Source organism: Vidua chalybeata, assembly GCF_026979565.1.
Source record: "Vidua chalybeata isolate OUT-0048 chromosome W unlocalized genomic scaffold, bVidCha1 merged haplotype SUPER_W_unloc_2, whole genome shotgun sequence".
Lineage (NCBI taxonomy): Eukaryota > Metazoa > Chordata > Aves > Passeriformes > Viduidae > Vidua > Vidua chalybeata.
Genome location: NW_026530331.1, coordinates 2,359,895 through 2,380,634, shown reverse-complemented (window position 1 = coordinate 2,380,634; position 20,740 = coordinate 2,359,895).

Sequence of the window (20,740 nt, the reverse complement as noted above, 5' to 3'; positions counted from 1 at the left end):
AAAGTAATGTTAATAAAAGAACAGAGTGATCAAAATGCCAGAGATATGCTTGAACAGCATGAGAAACTGAGAAAAGTGGAAGTTGAACTTTAAAAGGTTGATGCTGAAACAGAGATTTTGAGAGTTAGGTTAACAAAATGAATTAAGCATTTATAATTTAGCTTGTAGAGTTATGTGTTGAATTTTAACCTTTTACTTAAGAAACCTCTGCCTGGTACAAAGGGCATAGGAAAATGCAAATTTCTAGAGTTTCTTGCGTAAAGAACAATAGCAGAAGAGGCAAAGAACCCAGATAAAGAAGCTCCTCTGTCTCCAAGCCTATCAGGACTGACAGACGTACTCAGATAAGCACCAAAAGACCAAATGCGCACGCGCAGAGAGGAAAAGTTCAAAAGTTCAATCATGAGGAAGACCACAATCTTCAGCCTCAGGACCACCGAGAGACCCCCGTACGACCACCACAGCAACCCACGCGTGCCCAGAAGGGCGTGGACTTATTTAGCATGAGAGGCGAGGACAGGCGGGGCCAGGGGTTGAATATGCATGAAAAAGTTGTGCAATGTATTACATATGGAACATCTTTGAGAATAAAGGTGTGGGTCAGACTGAAGCTCGGGGCACAAGTTTTGGAGAGCTCTCTCACTTGTGCCGGGCGCTGATATACATACCCACTTCATAACTACCCCAGGTTGTGGAGTCTAATTATTTATTCCGCGTATCGCTTCAATGCAGGCTAGAAGTAGTTAGAAGGGGAAATTGTTAAAAATAGGTTAGAAACTGTTGTAAAATAGCTGATAATTGTTGAGCATGTACTGTTAGTTTGGTTACAGTAAAAGGGGTTAAAAGGGTAGTTATAAGGAGTACGGTACTCAACATACCATATTACACCTAAGTAAAGTGCACCACCCCCCCCAGCAAAACGAACCAGCCTGGACAGAACTGTAATGGGCCAATCAAGCGCCTTAAACCTTCATGCAAATGAAAGGATCCAAACAGAAACCAATCCAGAGGGACAAAAAACAGGCTAGAAAGGACATCTGACCCAGTGAATTTGTGCTGCTGCACCTGGCACATCGGGGATGTCACTGCACAGGAAGACCCAGTGCCGATGCTGCAGCATCCTCGACAGGAACGCTCCTGCTTGGCCCGTGAGCCCCCTTGCTTTAGGCCTTTTTATTATAATAAATGCTGAAATCACTTTTAGTACTGGGAGTGTGGTCCCGTTTTTAACGAAAAATACAACAGAAGACTGAATAGAGAAAATATTACGGCGCCAGGAGCAAAGGATTTTTCCCGCCATGTGCTCGTACACACAATGGAGGTTTCGCCTTTTAACCCTTTAGTCCCTCCCAAAGTTCTGTCCATCGACTCCTTCTTTGCTGTCCAGTGGTGAAGTTTACTTCCTAAAATCTTGATTGGAGGTCAGATGTTGCCATAATAACAAGCCCACCCTCCCAAATATCCCAAACCCAGGCCACTTCCTGATAACAGTGGAAGGGGGGGTAAAACATAACTAAGTCTATAAAACTTCCCCTAACATGTATGCATGATATTTGCCTTTTAATTGTGAAAGTCAACCATCACATTACTCATCTATCCCACAATGAATTTGTATGTAAAATACAGTATATAAACAGAAACTTTCCTATACCTAGTTTGCCTGGTATTTAGGAGGAGCTATACCCTCATGCATCTGTCTGAATAAAGAATGCCTGCTTCTTAATGCTACATTGGTGTTAAAGGGGTTTTTTATTTTTACCGAATTTTTGGTAACATTCTTTTGAGGCATTGTAAGAGACAGTCCGAAGTTTCCTTCATTTGCCTCACAACAGTTGCAAGGACCCTGAAGACCCCTGACAGGAGTTCTGGCCTGGCCAAGGTAGATGCTTGCCATGTAACTGTTAGCAGGTGTGCTCGCTGTGCTTCTACAGAACACTGCATTTGAATAGATTTTGACAAGCGGTGGCTTGTCCCTGCATGCCTGCACCTGCTTCACAGACCAAGGGGACTCTTCACAATGGCCCCTCAATCTTCCCCACCTTCTGGCCAAAAGCCACTCGCTTTGCCTAAAGACTATATAAACTGTAACTTTCTGAGAAGACTTTGGTTAACCCCCATGGACAACGGCGAATCCATGTGGCTGGACCATTGAGGATCTCGTCTTGATGGTGGTAGCTATAATCCCCTTTCCCCTCTTTTTCTTTCTATCCTTTATTTCCTTTCTGTCCCCTCTATCGCATTTGCTGTTGGTACCACAATAAAGGTGCATTTGTTGTGATTAAACTGACAGTCCCCTGCCGTTTGTCTTTTTGCACTTTTGTGATCAGTTAACGAACCATCACGACACCCCGCTTGTCTTAGCGGATCGTGACAGGTGTCACTGGAGAATAAATTACCAGAAAATAATAAGCAATATGTGAATCAGGGACTCATAAATTCCGTGAGGCTGGACAGGACAAACGCAGATCCGCATCAATGTGGTGAAACGTACGTTCTCCCTTTATTGTTTGTAAGATGGCAGTTTATATACACTTCAATATAGTTTACAATTGTGAGTACAATCTCATTGGCAAGCAAACATTGTTTGTCTTTGTCTTAAGGTGGTTAAAATTTCACACTGCAGACCTATACTACTTCACACCCAGAAAGCTCAATTACACTGTGATTACCTTAACATAATTTCTAACTGCGCCAGAGACTGAATTTCTAACTGCATCAGAGGCTTCAAGGCCTCACCAAGGCCTGTATCTGAGGCCTAGGCTGGGGTAGCTCAACCTTCTAAATATAAATCATGCCCTCTTTCTCTCTGAAATTCTTCTACAAATATGCCTTTTTTACTAATGGGCCCTGCCATATTGTAGGGAAAGCATTGGGGATGGGAGGTGGCTCTATAGAGTCCCCTACAACAAATCACAGAAACTGCTGAAGAGGAAGGTGAATTGAATCCATTTGTAGAGGTGAAAGTCATCCAGCTGGCTTTAGACACTGATGAACAAGAGAAATGGGCAATACTTTGTCTCTATAGTGACTCATCGATGGTGGTAAATGCCCTGTGGGGGTGGCTGCAGCAATCAAAGCAGAATAACTGGCAGTGCAGAGGCAAACCCACCCAGTCTACTGCATTGTGGCAAGATATTGCTGCCCAGGTGGATAACCTGGTTGTGAAGGTACCTGAAGGTTCATGTACTCAAGAACTGGGCCACTGGAAAACAGAATAAACTGCTGCTAGATGTCTTCGTTTAAGACAATTATGCAGGGTGGACAATCCAAAATGAGCTACTTCCCCTTTATTTTTAACCACTCCCTTTTCACCAATAAGGAGACATGAATACGAGAAGATATAAGTGAAAAAATAACCGTGTAATAAAAAGCAAAACCGCAACAACCAAGATCACAGTATGTTCGGGGTTAGGTTTCTCAGGGAATTTCTACACATTTGTTGCCTGGTATATGCTGGGGGCAGCTTTCTAGGTGAATACACAGTGATTAAGAGACAAAAGGAGCAGACAAGTACCTTAACATACTGCTGAAATGGCTTCGGGGAGGAGGGGAACGGGGGTTTGGCAGTTCTTAGCTGGGAGTAAGCAGTTTTTGTCCTGCTTGGAGGGGAGAGGGTTCTGGTTTTGGGTGCTGGACTTCTGCTCAGGGGCTCAGTGTTGCTGCAGAATTCTCCATGCTGCCCACTGGTAAGCCTGCTGCTTGCAGGAGCTGCTGGTTGACTCGGACTTTTCAGCACCCGCCAGTGTTGAGGGACCCTCACCATCTGTGTGAATGTTTTGGGGAAACCAGGGCCCCCACCTCCTCCCTCTCTCCAAAGAGAAGGTCTCAGCTGCTGATTGAGTGGAACCTCTGTGGCTAACATTGTCAGTATATCTGCACCTTACACAACCGCCCAGGAAAACCAAACTCCCCACCTTGTCTCTCTTTCCAAGGCTGCCATTAACCCCTGGTGAGGCTTAGGGCTCACATCAGAGTGTCCTCTGAAGCGTCTCTGCCTCGCCTGAGCCAACGGTGCCCCCTGAAGCCACAGGGGAGTCACTACAGCCCCTCTGCCTTGCCAGGTGGCACCAGTGTCCCCTAATGGTTGTGGTCGTAACTACACCAAAGGGGAAATTGCTTAACAGGTGGGAAAAGTCTGTTATTGGGGTTGTTGTTGGTCTGTATTGTTAGATATATATATATATATATATATATATATATATATATATATATTCTAGCAAAAAAACTGTTGTTCCTTTTCCCATATCTTTTCCTGGAAGTTCTGTGTCTCGGTTTGAAAGACAGGTGTCTGCTAAGGAAGGCAGGGCCTCCCATGGAATGGAAAATTACTCCCTTCCCTCTGAATTACTATAATTTTGAAATTAAGGGGGCTTTCAGGCAAAGATAGGAGAAAAGGAAAAACAGTTCTGTACTAGTGTGTGTATGTGTAACAAGGCAAACAAAAAACAACAATGGTAATAACAACAACCAAAACCAGAAACACAGTGGCAGCCTTCTTGACTGCAGGCAATTTCCCCTTTAGTGTAGTTACTGTTGCAGCTGGCAGGGGCACTGGCAGGCTCCCAGCCAGACAAGGCAGATGCGATGACTCCCCTTCAGCTGCAGGCGTCCCTGTGGCATGAGTTTCGGCCATCTTTTCCCCACATGAACAATGCCAGATGGGCTTGTCAGAAGGAATGGACACAGGGCTTCCTTTACAAACCCTCAGGGGCAGCCTATCCCAGTGCCCCCTCTGGATAGGAAAAGGAGCTATAGCAGGGAAACCTTGGAGTAGCAAGCTGGGAAGGCAGGGATGAGCAAAGTTCCATGTAAGGAAACAGCAAAACTTGACACTGAAGAAAATTCCTTGGAAGCACGAGAGAGAGTAGATTACACATTATCTGAGAACAGGAAAGGCATCCTGTTTCTTCGAAGCCTGCAAACCTTGAGAAAACTAACAAACTGTCAGGCCGACAGATTTATTACAGGTCTGCAACTGGGTTGCACGTGTGAAGGAGTGAACAAATATTCTCACATAGAGTGTATAAGTAGCATCTTAACTTTGTAATAAACAGATTAATTTTGCTCTTAGCTTGTGAGTCTCACATTCATACATCAACAAATGGGTCCCGATTTACAGAGACTTCATTACTACTGACATGATCCAGTCCGGTGTGGTGTACCCCAACCGAATCAAGTGTGTGTGTGTGTTCAGTTGATCACAAAGGAACTCCTTTCATGACTGGCTCTAGAACAGGTTAGCCTTTGTGAGCGTTTGGGCAGCATTTCCTATAATGGGGCAAGGCGCAACGAAATCCAAAAAACTGCATAAAGACTGCCCGTTGCACATCACCAGGGAACAGGGCCATAAATTCCAACCCCAAAGCATCATCAAGTTACTTATATGGGTCAAACAATTTTGTCCCTAGTATCCATCAGGTGGTTCCTATGATCTTACTCACTGGAAAAAGGTCGATGAAAGTTTACAAACCCACCAAATTTCTCATCATGATGTCCACCCTGATGATATTATTACCTGGGGTTTGGTATACTTGGCTTTGCAACAGTTTAAGGAAACAGATTGTGTCCTTGCAGATGCTCCGCCTGCATCACCATCAGATATTGTTATTGTTATTAATGAAACATCACCTGAGGACAATGATCTGGAGAAAAAGGATCAATTTTTTCCCAGTTCTATTGATTCTGGACAAGAACCAGATTTATAGCCTCCTTTAGCCCCAGTATGTGCTATGGCTGCAGCAGCCCCTAGCGCAGAAGAAATACTACCAACAGCATGTAAAAAGGCTGCAGCAAATACTTCACATATTCCACCACTGTCTTATACCTTGTCCTATTCCTCTAGTGACTATGATGAGAAAACAATACCACCTACAGGACCTGAGCCAGAAAGGTTTATACAGATATGCCAGAGACGAGCTGTGTCTAGTTTGAAAGCAAACCAGTGAGAGACTCCAAGTCAGAAATACAATTTAATAGGAAAATTGAAATAAATGCAATAGTACAAAAACACTGACAGAGTCAGAATACAACCTGACACCCTTGTTGGTCAGGGTGTTGGTAGCAGTCTGATTAAATGGTGGCTGTATGCCTCTTGGAGAGATAGATGTGATTCTGCTGAAGCAGTGATCCTGTAGAAGGGCATGGTTTTCCTCTGAAGGTCCAATGGTGTTGTAGATGAGTCTGGTCTTCCTCTGGGAATCCAGTGGAAAAAGGCTACCTGTAGTGTTCCAAACCTCAGATTACATCTGGGTAGGAATGCTTGGCTCCTCCCCCTGGGCAGAGCATGTCACAAGGGGATGATGTAATTTTATCAGTCATGCAGTGAGACTCAATAGCCCATTAACAGAAGATATCCCCCTGGAGGGAGGATGGGTCATGGAAGCGATAAAGAAACTGTCCCACCTGGTTTTACCAGATGTTAATAAAATACATACTTTTGGTTACATCTTACATTGTAACCTAAGACATTATCCACCCTGTGGAATCCTCTGAATCCTTCCCCCTTGGGGAAATCCCCAGGGCATTGCCTTGGAAGAATTTACCATAGAGTTTTCCTCACCTAGGCAGACAGAAAAGACTCCCCCATGGAGCCTTGCAACCATTCCTGTTCCCTTCCCCATATTTCCCCAATTCTAGTGGTTTCTCCTTTCCTTGTTTCCTCATTGGTTGTGGTATCCCTGGTGGCCGGCCCTGTCTTCCCTGTAGGCCAATGGCCTTTGCCCTGCCCTTTGTACTGCCCCCATGCCCTCCCATACTTAACCTTGTGCACACCACATGGTCTTTTCTTTTGTCTCTGGTTTCCCTTTGGTGTGCTGAAATAAACCTCACTGGAACTGACAATACAAAAGGCCCTTCTGCCTCTCTTCGCTGAGCTAGCCATGGTGAGTGTCGTGTGTGGACTTGACTGCTTTGCCTGAATGCCTACCCAAGCAGCTTTTCCACAGGAGATGCTTATTGGGGAATAAGTATAGGCAGGAACATCCACCATCTAAACCTCATGCTGCTACACCACCCCTTATTCTATTACCATCTGTGTCATACCCAAATCAATACCATCTTTAAACTCTACTTTTACATATATACACAATGAAACCTTACAATTCTTGCTTAAGATCAGGTTTCCTTGTGGTACACAACGGGTTTCCCCATCTTTCTGCATTACCCACCAAGCGTAACCAGCTCCTTGAGCAAAAACAATCCCACGGATGGGTTTGTCTTTGCCTGAGGTAGGACTAATTGTGGTAGCAGCTTTCTCCAAAGAGAGCAGCAGGCACAACTTTCCCAGACATTTTCCTGGGGAAGGCTGTGAGAAGATCAGAGAAAAGAATGAGAAACAATTCTTATCTACACTTGCTGCACTTGTTGTTGTGCACATGTAGAATGTGTTATGGAGATTTGTTTCCAAAGTTTCATTTCTTAATTGGCCAATGGTGATGGTGTTTGGATTTCAAGGACCAATCTGGTCTGTCGGGATCAGACTGTCGGCAAGAGCGCTGAGTGTTTCTTAATAGTATAATATAATATAATATAATATAATATAATATAATATAATATAATATAATATAATATAGCGATTGATCAGCCTTCTGGAATCATGGAGTCAATGCTAATTACTGCCCGTCTGGGGGCTTGCAGCGGCAACTAATCCAAATCGTCTTTCCTAAAATACCTTGCATGTGTACCACAGGGACTTCTTCTACTGTGTGCAAGGGTTTGGACAGGTCAGGACTAGCTCCATTGATGGACCCTCAGGTATTGACCATCCAGGTGATTTTTGCTAAGTTCATTTCCCAATTTTAGAAGGTCCCCCTGCCAAGTGCCTTCAGGGTGGTCTTAAGTAGTCCGTTGCACCATTCAACCTTCCCGACAGCTGGTGCATGATAGGGGATATGATATATCCATTCAATACCATGTTCTCTGGCCCAGGTGTTTATAAGGCCGTTCTTGAAATGGGTTCTGTTGTCTGACTCGATTCTCTCAGGAGTGTCATGTTTCCACAGGACTTGCTTTTCTAGGCTCAGGATGGTGTTCTGGGCAGTAGCATGAGGCACAGGGTAGGTTTCTAACCATCCTGTGGTTGCTTCCACCATGGTTAGTATGTAGTGCTTGCCTTGGCGGGTTTGGGGAAGCATGATGTAGTCAATTTGCCAAGCTTCCCCATACCTGTACTTCAACCATCGCCTACCGTACTAAAGAGGCTTCACCCACTTGGCTTGTTTGATTGCAGCTCGGGTCTCACAGTTGTGGATGACTTGTGAGATGTTGTTCATAGTAAGGTCCACCCCTCAGTCACGGGCCTATTGGTATGTTGCCTCTCTCTCTTGATGACTAGAGGCATCATGGGCACAACTAGCAAGGAATAACTCTCTCTTATGCTGCCAGTTTAGATCTACCTGTGATACTTTCACCTTGGCAGCTCAATCTACCTGCTCATTGTTGTCATGGTCTTCATTAGCTCGACTCTTGGGTACGGGCGCATCGGGTGCATCTACGTGTCGAATCTTCACAGTCAGTCTCTCTATTCGGGTAGCTATGTCCTGCCAAATCTTGGCAGCCCTGATATGTTTCTCTCTGCACTGCCAGTTGGCTTTTTTTCTAGTGATTTAGCCATCCCCACAGAGCATTAGCTACCATTCATGAGTCTGTGTAGAGACAGAGTTTCAGCCACTTCTCTCGTTCGGCAATATCCAAAGCCAGCTGGAAGGCTTTAAGCTCTGCAACCTGACTCGAACTACCTTGTCCTTTGGTAGCTTGTGTAACTCTTTGTGTGTGGCTCTATACTGCAGCTTTCTATTTCTGGTTAGTGCTTATAATTTGGCAGGAACTATCAGTGAAAAGGACATATAGTCTTTCAGTCTCTGGTAGCTCATTATATGCTGGGGCTTCTTTGGCATGTGTTACTTGCTCTTCTTTGTCAGAAGATAATCTAAAAGTCTCCCTTTCAGGCTAGTTTATTATAATTTCTAGAATCCCCAGGCAATTTGGATTTTCAATACAGGCAGGCTGGGTGATGAGGGCAATCCATTTACTTTATGCGGTGTTGGCGGCATGATGTGTGGAAGGAATGTTTCTTTTAAAAATCTACCCTAGCACTGGTAGCCGGGGTGCTAGAAGTAGCTGCCTTTCAGTGCTAAGTACTTCTGAGGCTGTTTGAACTCTTTCGTAGGCGGCTAAGATTTCCTTCTTAGTGGGGGTGTAGTTTGCTTCAGAGCCTTTGTAGCCCTGCCTCCAGAATCGTAGTGGTTGACTGAGTCTCCTCAGGCATTTTCTCTTAAAGGCTCCAGGACAGACCATGGTTCTTGGCTGCAGAGTAGAGCACATTCTTCACCTCTGGTCCTGTCTTGACTGGGCTAAGGGCTACTGCATGAGTGATTTCTTGCTTGATCTGGGTGAAGGCTTGTTGCTGTTCAGGGCCCCAGTGGAAATCATTCTTCTTGTGGGTGACTAGGTAAAGAGGACTCACAATCTGGTTGCACTTGGGAATGTGTATTCTCTAAAAGCTTAGGGCACTTGTGTTGGAAAGCTTGTGTTTCCTTCTTGTTGGTATGTGGAGACATAGCGGTGCTCTTGTTGATTACCTCTGTTGGGATCTGATGACGTTCATCTTGCCACTTGACTCTTAGAAACTGAATTTCTTGAGCTGGTCCCTTAACTTTGCTTTGCTTAATGGCAAAACTAGCATTCAGCAGAATCTGGATAATCTTTTCTCTTTTTTTGAAGACTTCTGCTGTGTTCTCCTATACAATGATGTCATCGATATACTGTAGATGTTCGGAAGCTTCGCTCATTTCCAGTGCCATCTGGATTAGTCCATGGCAGATGGTGGGACTGTGCTTCCACCCCTGGGGCAGTCGGTTCCAGGTGTACTGCACTCCTCTCTAGGTGAAGGTAAACTGAGGCTGGCATTCTGTTGCCAAAGGAATGGAGAAGAAGGTGTTGGCAATATCAGTGGTTGCATGCCACTTTGCTGCTTTGGACTCTAGCTCATACTGAAACTCCACCATGTCTGGTACGGCAGCGCTCAGTGGTGGTGTAACATCATTCAGGCCATGGTAATCTACCGTAAGTCTCTATTTTCTACAGGACGTGCGTACTGGCCATATAGGGCTGTTGAAAGGTGAATGAGCCTTGCTGACCACCCCTTGGTTCTCTAGTTTATGAATCATTTCATGGATGGGAATCACAGAGTCTCTGTTGCCAATGGTGTACTGTTGCTGTGGCGAATGGTACCTGTTGTTCTTCAACTCTCAGCAGTCCTACAGCAGAGGGGATGTCTGAGAGACCAGGTAAGGTATTCAGTTTTCTGATGTCTTCTGTTTCTAGAGCAGCTATCCTGAAAGCCCAACGATGTCCTTTTGGGTCTTTGAAATATCCATTTCTGAGATAGTCTGTGCCAAGGATGCATGGGTGTGGAAGGGGCTAACAGCAGGCCTGTTAGCTAAAGGAGCCAGAAGAAGCTGAGAAGAAAGAAGAAGCTGATAAGGAGCTCTCTTCAAGGCTGTTACCAAGGAGACCAAAAGAAGAGAGGAAATGAAGAAAGATAAGGAGGGAACTTTGCAGCTGGACAAGAAAGATAGCTGAAGTCACTGTTACTTTTGACCAGTGTTGTTATGTTGATTCATTGTGGCCAATAGTTAGCATAGAAGAAGTATAAACAAATAGAAAGTGTATAAAAGGTCAGCCATTTCTGTAATAAAGAGTTGTGTCCTAGGGTGATGTTATGGTGCTTGTATCCCAAATCGTGTGTTCTGTTTATGCCTGATATTATGTTCTGTGCCTTCAGGACTGACTCTGAAAGTGAAGGATTGTTTTGTCTTGTTATCAGCCGGTTCTTCTCCCCCCATGGTCTGTGTCTAGGAGAGGCTTGGCTGGCTTGGCTTGCTTGCTTGCTTGCTGGCTTGCTTGCTTTTGCTTTTGCTTTTGCTTTTGCTTTTGCTTTTGCTTATTAGTTAGTTTAGCTAGGCAGTCCAATTTTTACCCTGGACTGTTTCTTTTTCCTTTCCCTTTCCCTTTCCTGAATATCATCTGAACCTGCTCTGGACCTGGACCTGGGAAATATCAAGAAACACCAAGAGTCTGCATTTTTGTGACTTGCAGCAGCCATCCCCAGTGCCGGAGACCAATAACTGGGCGACCACTCCCAGGAGAGACTTTCTGAATTTGTCATCTCTTCAGAATGGTGAAAGAGTTTTGTCATCTGGTGTTGTTTTTTGTATTGGGGAGTGTTTTGCTTGTTAAATAAACAGTTTTTTTTCCACTTCTCTCTGAGGAAATTCTTCCCGAACTAGATGGGGGAGGGGCCGTGGGGGGTTTGCTTTCTGAGGGCTCCTTCCGGAGGTCTTCTCCCAACTTTCCCTTATCTAGGACAAATATTTTGGCACCCAACTCGGGGCTCGAGAGAGTGGAAAAAACCCTGTTCTAATCATATTTTGGTTGCAATTACTCTGGGTTGGTACAGAGCAATTACTGGCTATGTTGTTTGAATTCATAATGTCTCTTGAGGTGCAAGCCTGCATGTGTTTCTGGTCCCTAGGGTTTTTTGAGGTCTTACTACCTCTATGGTCCTTAGGTTTATTTTCTTATCCAGAAATAGCTTCGGTATTGTCCCTAATATGTAGTTTTTGCAGTAGAGGGACACTGAGCAGAATATCCATTGGGCTGGGCTTGGTTGTAATGGCTTGCAGGAGGTTTATAACGGTGCTGGAGTCTGTTCCAGGAATGTATGGATCATGGTTATGGCTGTGCACCCAGTTTGTTAGAGGAGAAGCAGGAGATGAGGCTTTTCAGCCTTTGCTTTCCTTCTTCTCCTCTGAATCTGTTACATCCCTATTGGAGAATGCTCAGTTTCCCCTGAATGTTAAAGACCATCTTTCTGGTATTCAATTTGGTAAGCTTTCTCTATACAGTCTGCAGGTTCTCTAGAATGAGGGCTGAGATTTCTAGAGGGGCTGATGAGACCCCTGACCCAGGAGTAGACCCAGGTGTGAGAAATCCTGAGTGGTGTGGGAAATGGGAGGATATGGCCCAAATCTTAACGGAGTTTTCTGACCCTATAGTCTGTGACTTTTCATGTGAACCCAGCTGAGGTGGCAAAGTACCTGAAAGAGAAGTGCCATGACAACCCTAAGGAGAAAAAGATCATTGCAGTGAGCTGGGCCCTGGCATATGCTTATCGCACCCTGCTAGATACTGTAGGGCAGCAGACAGAGGAAGGGGGGCAGGGAGATAAACCAGCAGCTATCCCAGTCACTCAGGTTGCAGCCAACAGCCCAGGCTTGAAGCCAGCAGCTAAACCAGACTGTAAGCCTCAACCAATGGCTGTGGCTACTAGCACGAGAAGTGGAAAGTGCACAGACAAGACCGATCGACCAGTGGATGACAATGATGATTATGATGCAGGAGAAGGACCCTCAACGCCTCCTGACATAAAATCAGGAGTCAGAGCAACTGGTACAAGATCAGAGGCCAATACTAAGTCCTTTTCCCTAAAGGACCTCCGTGGCCTAAGAAAGGATTACACTTGACGACCTGATGAGTCTATAATTAGTTGGTTGGTCTGCCTTTGGGATGCTGCAGGGGAAGCTACAATTCTGGATGGCACTGAAGTGAGGCATTTGGGATCCCTGTCACATGATCCCGTCATCGACCAAGGAATGATGAGGGGAGCTAACCCTCACAGCCTTTGGGCACGGGTCCTGGAAAGTGTAGCACAAAGATACCTGTGTGCAGATGATCTTTATATGCAGCAGACCCAGTGGAAGACTGTAGAACAAGGGTTCCAACGCCTGAGAGAAATGGCAGTGGCAGAGATTATCTTCTCTGATGAAATAACAACTAGGAATCCAGACATGGTACCATGTACATCTGTGATGTGGCAAAAACTTGTACAGCTTGGGCCACATGAATACGCTTCTGCTTTAGCAATAATGAAGTGGGATGACAGGGATGAGACTGTGCTCGATATGGCAAAGAAGCTCCGAGCATATGCAGATGCTGTGCATGGCCCAACACATGCCAGAATCACAGCAGTGGAAACACGTCTACAGAAATTAGAAGACAAGATAGAGGAGACTCACAAGAAACATTGAGAGCCATTCAGGAACATTGAGAGCCATTCAGGAACAGGAGGTGGAGCTTCCTTTGTTCCTGAGTGACTCATTATAAGAGACCTCCGGGGAGCGTGGCAACCCGGAGCACGGCGAACAGGAGCACGGCGAACAGGAGCAGGCAAACTGGGTCACAGCAGTTTGTGCAGCAGTTCGCGCAGGCAGGGCAAGCAGGCAGGGCTGCAGGTTCTTGCTAGCTTGGTGAGGTGTTTTTATTGGTTGATTGATCTTGGGCTTTCTCCTGAGCAATGGTTTTAACCCGGTTGAAATCTGTTGTTGGTACAAGTGTATGTGACCAAGTAGAGCCCTCCAAAAAGGATGCGTCTGTACAGACCCATTCCTGCCCGGAGTGTTTGAACTTATCAGTGGCTTCAGGGGGTGTTGTGGAGAAGGCCTGCCTACGGTGTGAACAAGTGAATGACCTCCTTTCGCTAGTGGCCGAGCTTAGGGAGGAAGTTGAAATATTAAGGAGTATCAGGGATAGTGAAAGGGAAATAGACTGGTGAAGTTCAGCCCTTACATCTTTAAGGGAGGCCCACCAGGAGTCAGAGGACTCATATGCTCCTCACTCTCAGGCAATAGAGGGGCACCTGGTAGATGAAGGGGAGTGGAAATGGGTCCCTGCTCGGGGTGGTAATAACAAAAATCCCTCCTGCCCCCCATCCCCTAGCCAGGTGCCACTTCAGAATAGGTATGAGGCCCTGGATCTAGAGAGCCAGACAGATGATTTAGAAGAAAATTATCTGCCCAGTGAGCCTCCCAATTATGACTCATCTAAAAAATTGATTACCACCTCTAACATCAAGAAAAAAAGAAGGGTAATTGTAGTGGGTGATTCCCTTCTGAGGGGGACAGAGGGCCCTGTATGTCGACCTGACCCATCCCACAGGGAGGTCTGCTGCCTCCCTGGGGCCCAGGTACGAAACATCACTGAGAGGCTTCCTAGGCTGATTCGGTCCTCTGATTATTACCCACTGCTGATACTCCAGGCTGGCAGTGATGAGATTGAAAAGAGGAGTGTCAAGGCAATTAAAAGGGACTTTAGGGCACTGGGTCAAGTGGTTGATAGGACAGGTGTACAGGTAGTGTTCTGCTCAGTCCCTTTAGTGGCAGAGAAAATTATCAAAGGAATAGGAGAGCTCACATCATTAACAAATGGCTCAAGGGTTGGTGTCATCGGCAAAATTTTGAATTCTTTGATCATGGGGCAACCTTTATGGCACCTGCTCTACTGGAATCAGATGGGATACATCTCTCTGTTAAGGGCAGGAGGTTTTCAGCTCATGAACTGGCAGACCTTATTGAGAGGGCTTTAAACTAGGTTTGAAGGGGGAAGGGGATGCAGCTGGGCTGTCTGGAAGCAGGCCCAAGGATGGTAAGACTGTGTTAGGGGAGAAATCAGTAGCCCAGCTGAGGTGCATGTATACCAATGCACGCAGCATGGGTAACAAACAGGAAGAGCTGGAGGCCATGGTGCAACAGCAGAACTATGATGTAGTTGCCATCACAGAAACGTGGTGGGATGACTCACATTGTTGGAGCACTGCAGTGGGTGGCTACAAGCTCTTCAGAAGAGACAGAAAAGGGAAAAGAGGTGGAGGGGTGGCCCTTTATATTAGGGGGGTTTTGGATGTCATAGGTATTGAAACTAATGATGATGAAGTTGAGTCCCTATGGGTAAGAATTAATGGGAAGGCCAACACGGCTGACATCCTACTGGGAGTCTGCTATTGTCCACCCAACCAGGATGAAATGGTGGACAACTTATTCTATAAGCAACTGAACATTCTTTCAGGATCATCAGCCCTTGTTCTTGTAGGTGACTTCAACCTACCAGACATCTGCTGGGAACTTAATACAGCAGAAAACCAGCAATCTAGAAAGTTTTTAGAGTTTGTGGAGGATAACTTTTTGTCACAACTGGTGGGCAAGCCCACCAGGGGAGGGACTGTGTTAGACCTATTGTTCACAAATAGAGACAGACTGGTGGGTGATGTGGAGGTTGGCGGCCGCTTGGGGCACAGTGATTATGAAATTATAGAATTCTCGATAATTTGTGAAATAAGGAGGAATATCAATAAGATCTCTACGCTGGACTTCCAGAGGGCAGACTTTGGCCTATTTAAGAGACTTATACAGAGATTTCCTTGGGAAACAGCCCTTGAAAACAAAGGAGTCCAGGAGAGATGGGTGTGCTTCAAAGCAGAAATCTTGAGGGCACAAGAACAGACTGTCCCTGTGTGCCGAAAGATGAGTCGATGAGGCAAACACCCAGTCTGGATGAGCAATGAGGTTTTGAAGGAACTTAGGAATAAAAAAAAGATGTATCATCTTTTTAAGGAGGGACTGATTTCTCAGGAAGTATTTAAGGGAGCTGCTAGGGCATGTAGAAAAAAATCAGGGAAGCCAAAGCTCAGTTTGAACTTAACTTGGCAACTTCTGTTAAAAATAATAAAAAAGTTTTTACAAATATATTAATGGTAAAAGGAAGGGTATAACCAACCTCGGTTCCTTATTGGATGAGGCAGGCAACCTAGTAACTAAAGATGAGGAAAAGACGGAAATGCTTAATGCCTTCTTTGCCTCAGTCTTTAGTGGTAAGACAGCTTGTCCTCAAGACAACTGTCCTCAGGGGTTGGTAGGTGGTGCCAGGGATCAGAATGGTCCTCTTGTTATCCAAGACGAGGCAGTCAGAGAACTGCTGGGACACTTGGATATTTATAAATCAATGGGACCAGATGGGATCCACCCTAGGGTGATGAGGGAGCTGGCAGATGAGCTTGCGAAGCCGCTCTCCATCATTTATCAGGAGTCGTGGCTCACCGGTGAGGTTCCAGATGTTTAGAAATTGGCCAATGTGACACCCGTTTACAAAAAAGGTAGGAAGGAGGATCCTGGTAATTACAGGCCAGTTAGCCTGACCTCAGTACCAGGTAAGATAATAGAACAATTCATACTGAGTGCTATCACACAGCACTTACAAGATGGCCAGGGTATCAGACCCAGTCAACATGGGTTTACAAAGGGTAGGTCATGTCTGACCAACCTGGTCTCCTTCTATGACCAGGTAACTCATCTGGTAGATGCAGGAAAGGCTGTGGATGTTGTCTATTTAGACTTCAGCAAGGCCTTTGATACTGTCTCCCATATCATACTGCTGGAAAAGCTGGCAGCCCACGGCTTGGACAGGAGCACTCTTCGCTGGGTTAGGAACTGGCTGGATGGCCGGGCCCAGAGAATGATGGTGAATGGTGTTGCATCCAGCTGGCAGCCAGTCACCAGTGGTGTCCCTCACGGGTCTGTACTGGGACCAGTTCTATTTAATATTTTTATAGATGACATGGATGAGGGCATCGAGTCCTTCATTAGTAAATTTGCAGATGACACTAAGCTGGGAGCTTGTGTTGATCTATTGGAAGGAAGGAGGGCTCTGCAGAGAGACTTAGATCAGTTGGATGGATGGGCAGAGTCCAACAGCATGAAGTTTAATAAGTCTAAGTGCCGAGTTCTACATTTTGGCCACAAAAATCCCCTACAGCGTTACAGGCTGGGGACAGTGTGGCTGGACAGTGCTCAGGCGGAAAGGGACCTGGGGGTGCTGGTTGACAGCTGGTTGTATATGAGCCAGCAATGTGCCTTAGTGGCCAAGAAGGCCAATGGCATCCTGGCCTGCATTAGGAATTGTGTGACCAGCAGGAGTAGGGAGGTCATTCTTCCCCTGTACTCGGCGCTGGTAAGACCACATGTTGAGTACTGTGTCCAGTTCTGGGCCCCTCAGTTTAGGAAGGACATTGAGATGCTTGAGCGTGTCCAGAGGAGGGCAAGGAGGCTGGTGAGGGGCTTGGAACACAAGCCCTATGAGGAATGTTTGAAGGAGCTGGGGTTGTTTAGCCTGGAGAAGAGGAGGCTTAGAGGTGACCTTATTGCTCTCTACAACTTCCTGAAGGGAGGCTGTAGACAGGTGGGGGTTGGTCTCTTCCACCGGGCAGCAGCAACTGACAGAACAAGAGGACACAGTCTCAAGCTACGTCAGGGAAGGTACAGGTTGGATATTAGGAAGAAATTTTTCACCGAAAGAATAATAAAGTACTGGAATTGTCTTCCCAGGGAGGTGGTAGAATCACCATCTCTGGATGTGTTTAAAAAATGACTGGACATGGCACTTGGTGCTATAGTCTAGTTGAGGTGTTAAGGCATAGGTTGGACTTGATGATCTTAGAGGTCTCTTCCAACCTCATTATTCTGTGATTCTGTGATTCTGTGATTCTGTGAAACTCAGGAAGGAGATTAAAGAGGACCTTCTCCAAATCTCGGCAGTACAAATTAGAGGCCCTGGTATCCAAAGCAGACGTTTCCCAGATGGGGAGAGAAGGTACACCCCACAAGCTGAGCTGTGGTTCTTCTTGTGTGATTGTGGAGAAAACATGAGGAGATGGGATGGAAAATCTACTGCTGCTCTGGCACAACGGGTGTGTGAATTGAAGGAAGGCAAGACTCAGAAAGGAAGTTCCACCAAAAGGAAAGCAGCCCCAATTGCCCGTAGCCAAGCCTCCAGGTATGATGATGACATGTCTGATCCCCTGGAAGGAACCTCTAAGACATATGCCCAAGGAAAGAAGGATAGCCAGGCTTAGAGGGGCCCTGCCTCTAGCCAGGTAGAGGTGAGGGAAAACTGAGTTTTCTTGACTGTGTGGATTTGTTGGCCTGGCATATCAGAACCACAACAATATAAGGCTTTGGTCAATACTGGTGCGCAATGCACATTGGTCCCATCAAGACATGTGGGGGCAGAACCTGTCTCCATCGCTGGCGTGACAGGGGGATCACAGGACTTTACCTTGGTGGAAGCTGAGGTGAGCCTGACTGGAAATGAGTGGAAAAAACACCCTATTGTGGCTGGCCCAGAGGCCCCATGAATTTTGGGTATAGATTACCTCCAAAGGGGGTATTTCAAAGACCCAAAAGGACTCAGGTGGGCATTTGGGATAGCAGCTGCAGTGACAGAGGGCATCCAGCAATTGAACACCTTGCCTGGACTGTCCGAGAATCCAACTACAGTAGGACTTCTGAAGGGAGAAGAGCAAAAGGTACCAATTGCCACTTCAACAGTGCATCGTCGACAGTACAGAACAACTCGAGATGCTGTGGCTCCCATCCATAAGATGATTTGAGAGCTGGAGAGCCAAGGGGTGGTCAGCAAAACCCACTCACCCTTCAACAGCCCCATTTGGCCTGTGCGTAAATCTGAAGGAGAATGGAGATTGACTGTGGACTACCGTGCATTGAACGAAGTGACTCCACCACTGAGCGCTGCTGTGCCGGACATGCTAGAACTCCAGTACGAGCTGGAGTCCAAGGCAGCAAAGTGGTATGCCACTACTGACATTTCTAACGTGTTTTTCTCCATTCCTCTGGCAGCAGAATTCAGGCCTCAGTTTGCCTTTACGTGGAGGGGAGTGCAGTATACCTGGAACCGACTGCCCCAGGGGTGGAAGCACAGTCCTACCAACTGCCATGGACTGATCCAGGCTGCACTGGAAAAGGGTGAGGCTCCAGAACATTTACAGTATATTGATGATATCATTGTGTGAGGGAACACAGCAGCAGAAGTGTTTGAGAAAGGAGAGGAAATAATCCGAATCCTCCTGGAAGCTGGTTTCGCCATCAAGAAAAGTAAAGTTAAGGGACCTGCTCAAGAGATCCAGTTCTTGGGAGTGAAGTGGCAAGATGGACGGCGTCAGATTCCAACGGATGTCATCAACAAGAGCACCGCTATGTCTCCACCAACCAACAAGAAGGAAATGCAAGCTTTCTTAGACACCATAGGCTTTTGGAGAATGCACATTCCTGTGTACAGTCAGATCGTGAGCCCTCTTTACCTGGTCACCCACAAGAAGAACGATTTCCACTGGGCCCCTGAGCAGCAACAAACTTTCACCCAGATTAAGCAGGAAATTGCTCATGCAGTAGCCCTTGGCCCAGTCAGGATGGGACCAGATGTGAAGAACGTGCTCTACTCTGCAGCCAGGAACCATGGTCTGTCCTGGAGCCTTTGGCAGAAGGTGCCTGATGAGACTCGAGGCCGACCGCTAGGATTTTGGAGTCGGAGCTACAGAGGGTCTGAAGCTAACTACACCCCAATGGAGAAGGAAATCTTGGCCACCTACGAAGGAGTCCAAGCCTGTGGATATTCTCAGCTCAGTCAGAGAGAAAGAGAAAGGTTTTCTAACCAGGCAAGAGCCTGGGAAACAGTTGGGAAAGAATGTAAATAATTCTCTAATCTATCTTGTTATTCACATTGTTTATAGATATGCTCTGCCACTGTGCGTCATTCACTGCACACCAATGATATGACATGTTTTCACTCTAAGACCAATGAAATTAGTCTTCTCAATGTTCTCTATATATAGAGCGGTACATTTGAAATAAATCAGAGCTCATTTTCTTTGCCTTCTAATCTGGAGTTTTCTGTTCCCGTCCTGCTCGAAAGCGACACAAGCCACCTCAGAGGTGATTGGCACAGAAGCACAACTCCGCCTGGCACCCCGACTCCCGGTGCCAGGGTGGATGTTCAGAGGAAAGGTTCCTTTCACCCACCATGCCACCAGTGCTACATGGAGCAAGTGGATTGCTCTCATCACACAGCGTGCCCGTATTGGTAAACTGAATCGCCCTGGGATTTTGGAAGTAATTACAAATTGGCCTGAAGGTGAAAACTTTGGTGTCACAGATGAAGAACAAGAACCAGTGACACGGGCTGAAGAAGCTTCACCCTTCAACCAATTGCCAGCAGAGGAAACATGCTATGCTCTTTTCACTGACGGTTCCTGTCGCATCGTAGGGATGAATCGGAAATGGAAAGCAGCTGTATGGAGGCCCACACAACGGGTCACAGAGGCCTCTGAAGGAGAAGGTGGATCAAGTCAACTTGCTGAACTCAAAGCTGTTCAACTGGCCCTAGACATTGCAGAAAGGGAGAAGTGGCCAAAGCTCTACCTCTACACTGATTCATGGATGGTAGCCAATGCTCTGTGGGGATGGCTGGAGAGATGGAAAGGGGCTAACTGGCAGCATAGAGGAAAACCAGTTTGGGCTGCTGAAGAATGGAAAGACATTGCAACCCGGGTAGAGAAACTACCTGTGAAGGTTCGCCATGTAGATGCCCATGTCCCCAAGAGTAGAGCTAATGAAGAACAGCAAAACAATCAGCAGGTAGATCAGGCTGCAAGGTTAGGGGTGTCAAAGATAGATTTAGATTGGCAGCACAAGGGGGAGTTGTTCCTAGCACGATGGGCCCACGATGCCTCAGGCCATCAGGGTAGAGATGCCACCTATAAGTGAGCATGAGACCGAGGGGTGGATTTAACCATGGACAGCATTTCTCAGGTTATCCATGACTGTGAGACATGTGCTGCCATCAAACAGGCCAAGCGGGTGAAGCCCCTATGGTATGGTGGACGGTGGTCCAAGTACAAGTATGGGGAGGCCTGGCAGATTGACTACATCACGCTGCCCCAGACATGCCAAGGCAAGCGTTATGTGCTCACAATGGTGGAAGCCACCACGGGATGGTTGGAAACCTACCCTGTGTCTCATGCTACAGCCCATAACACCATCCTGGGCCTTGAAAAGCA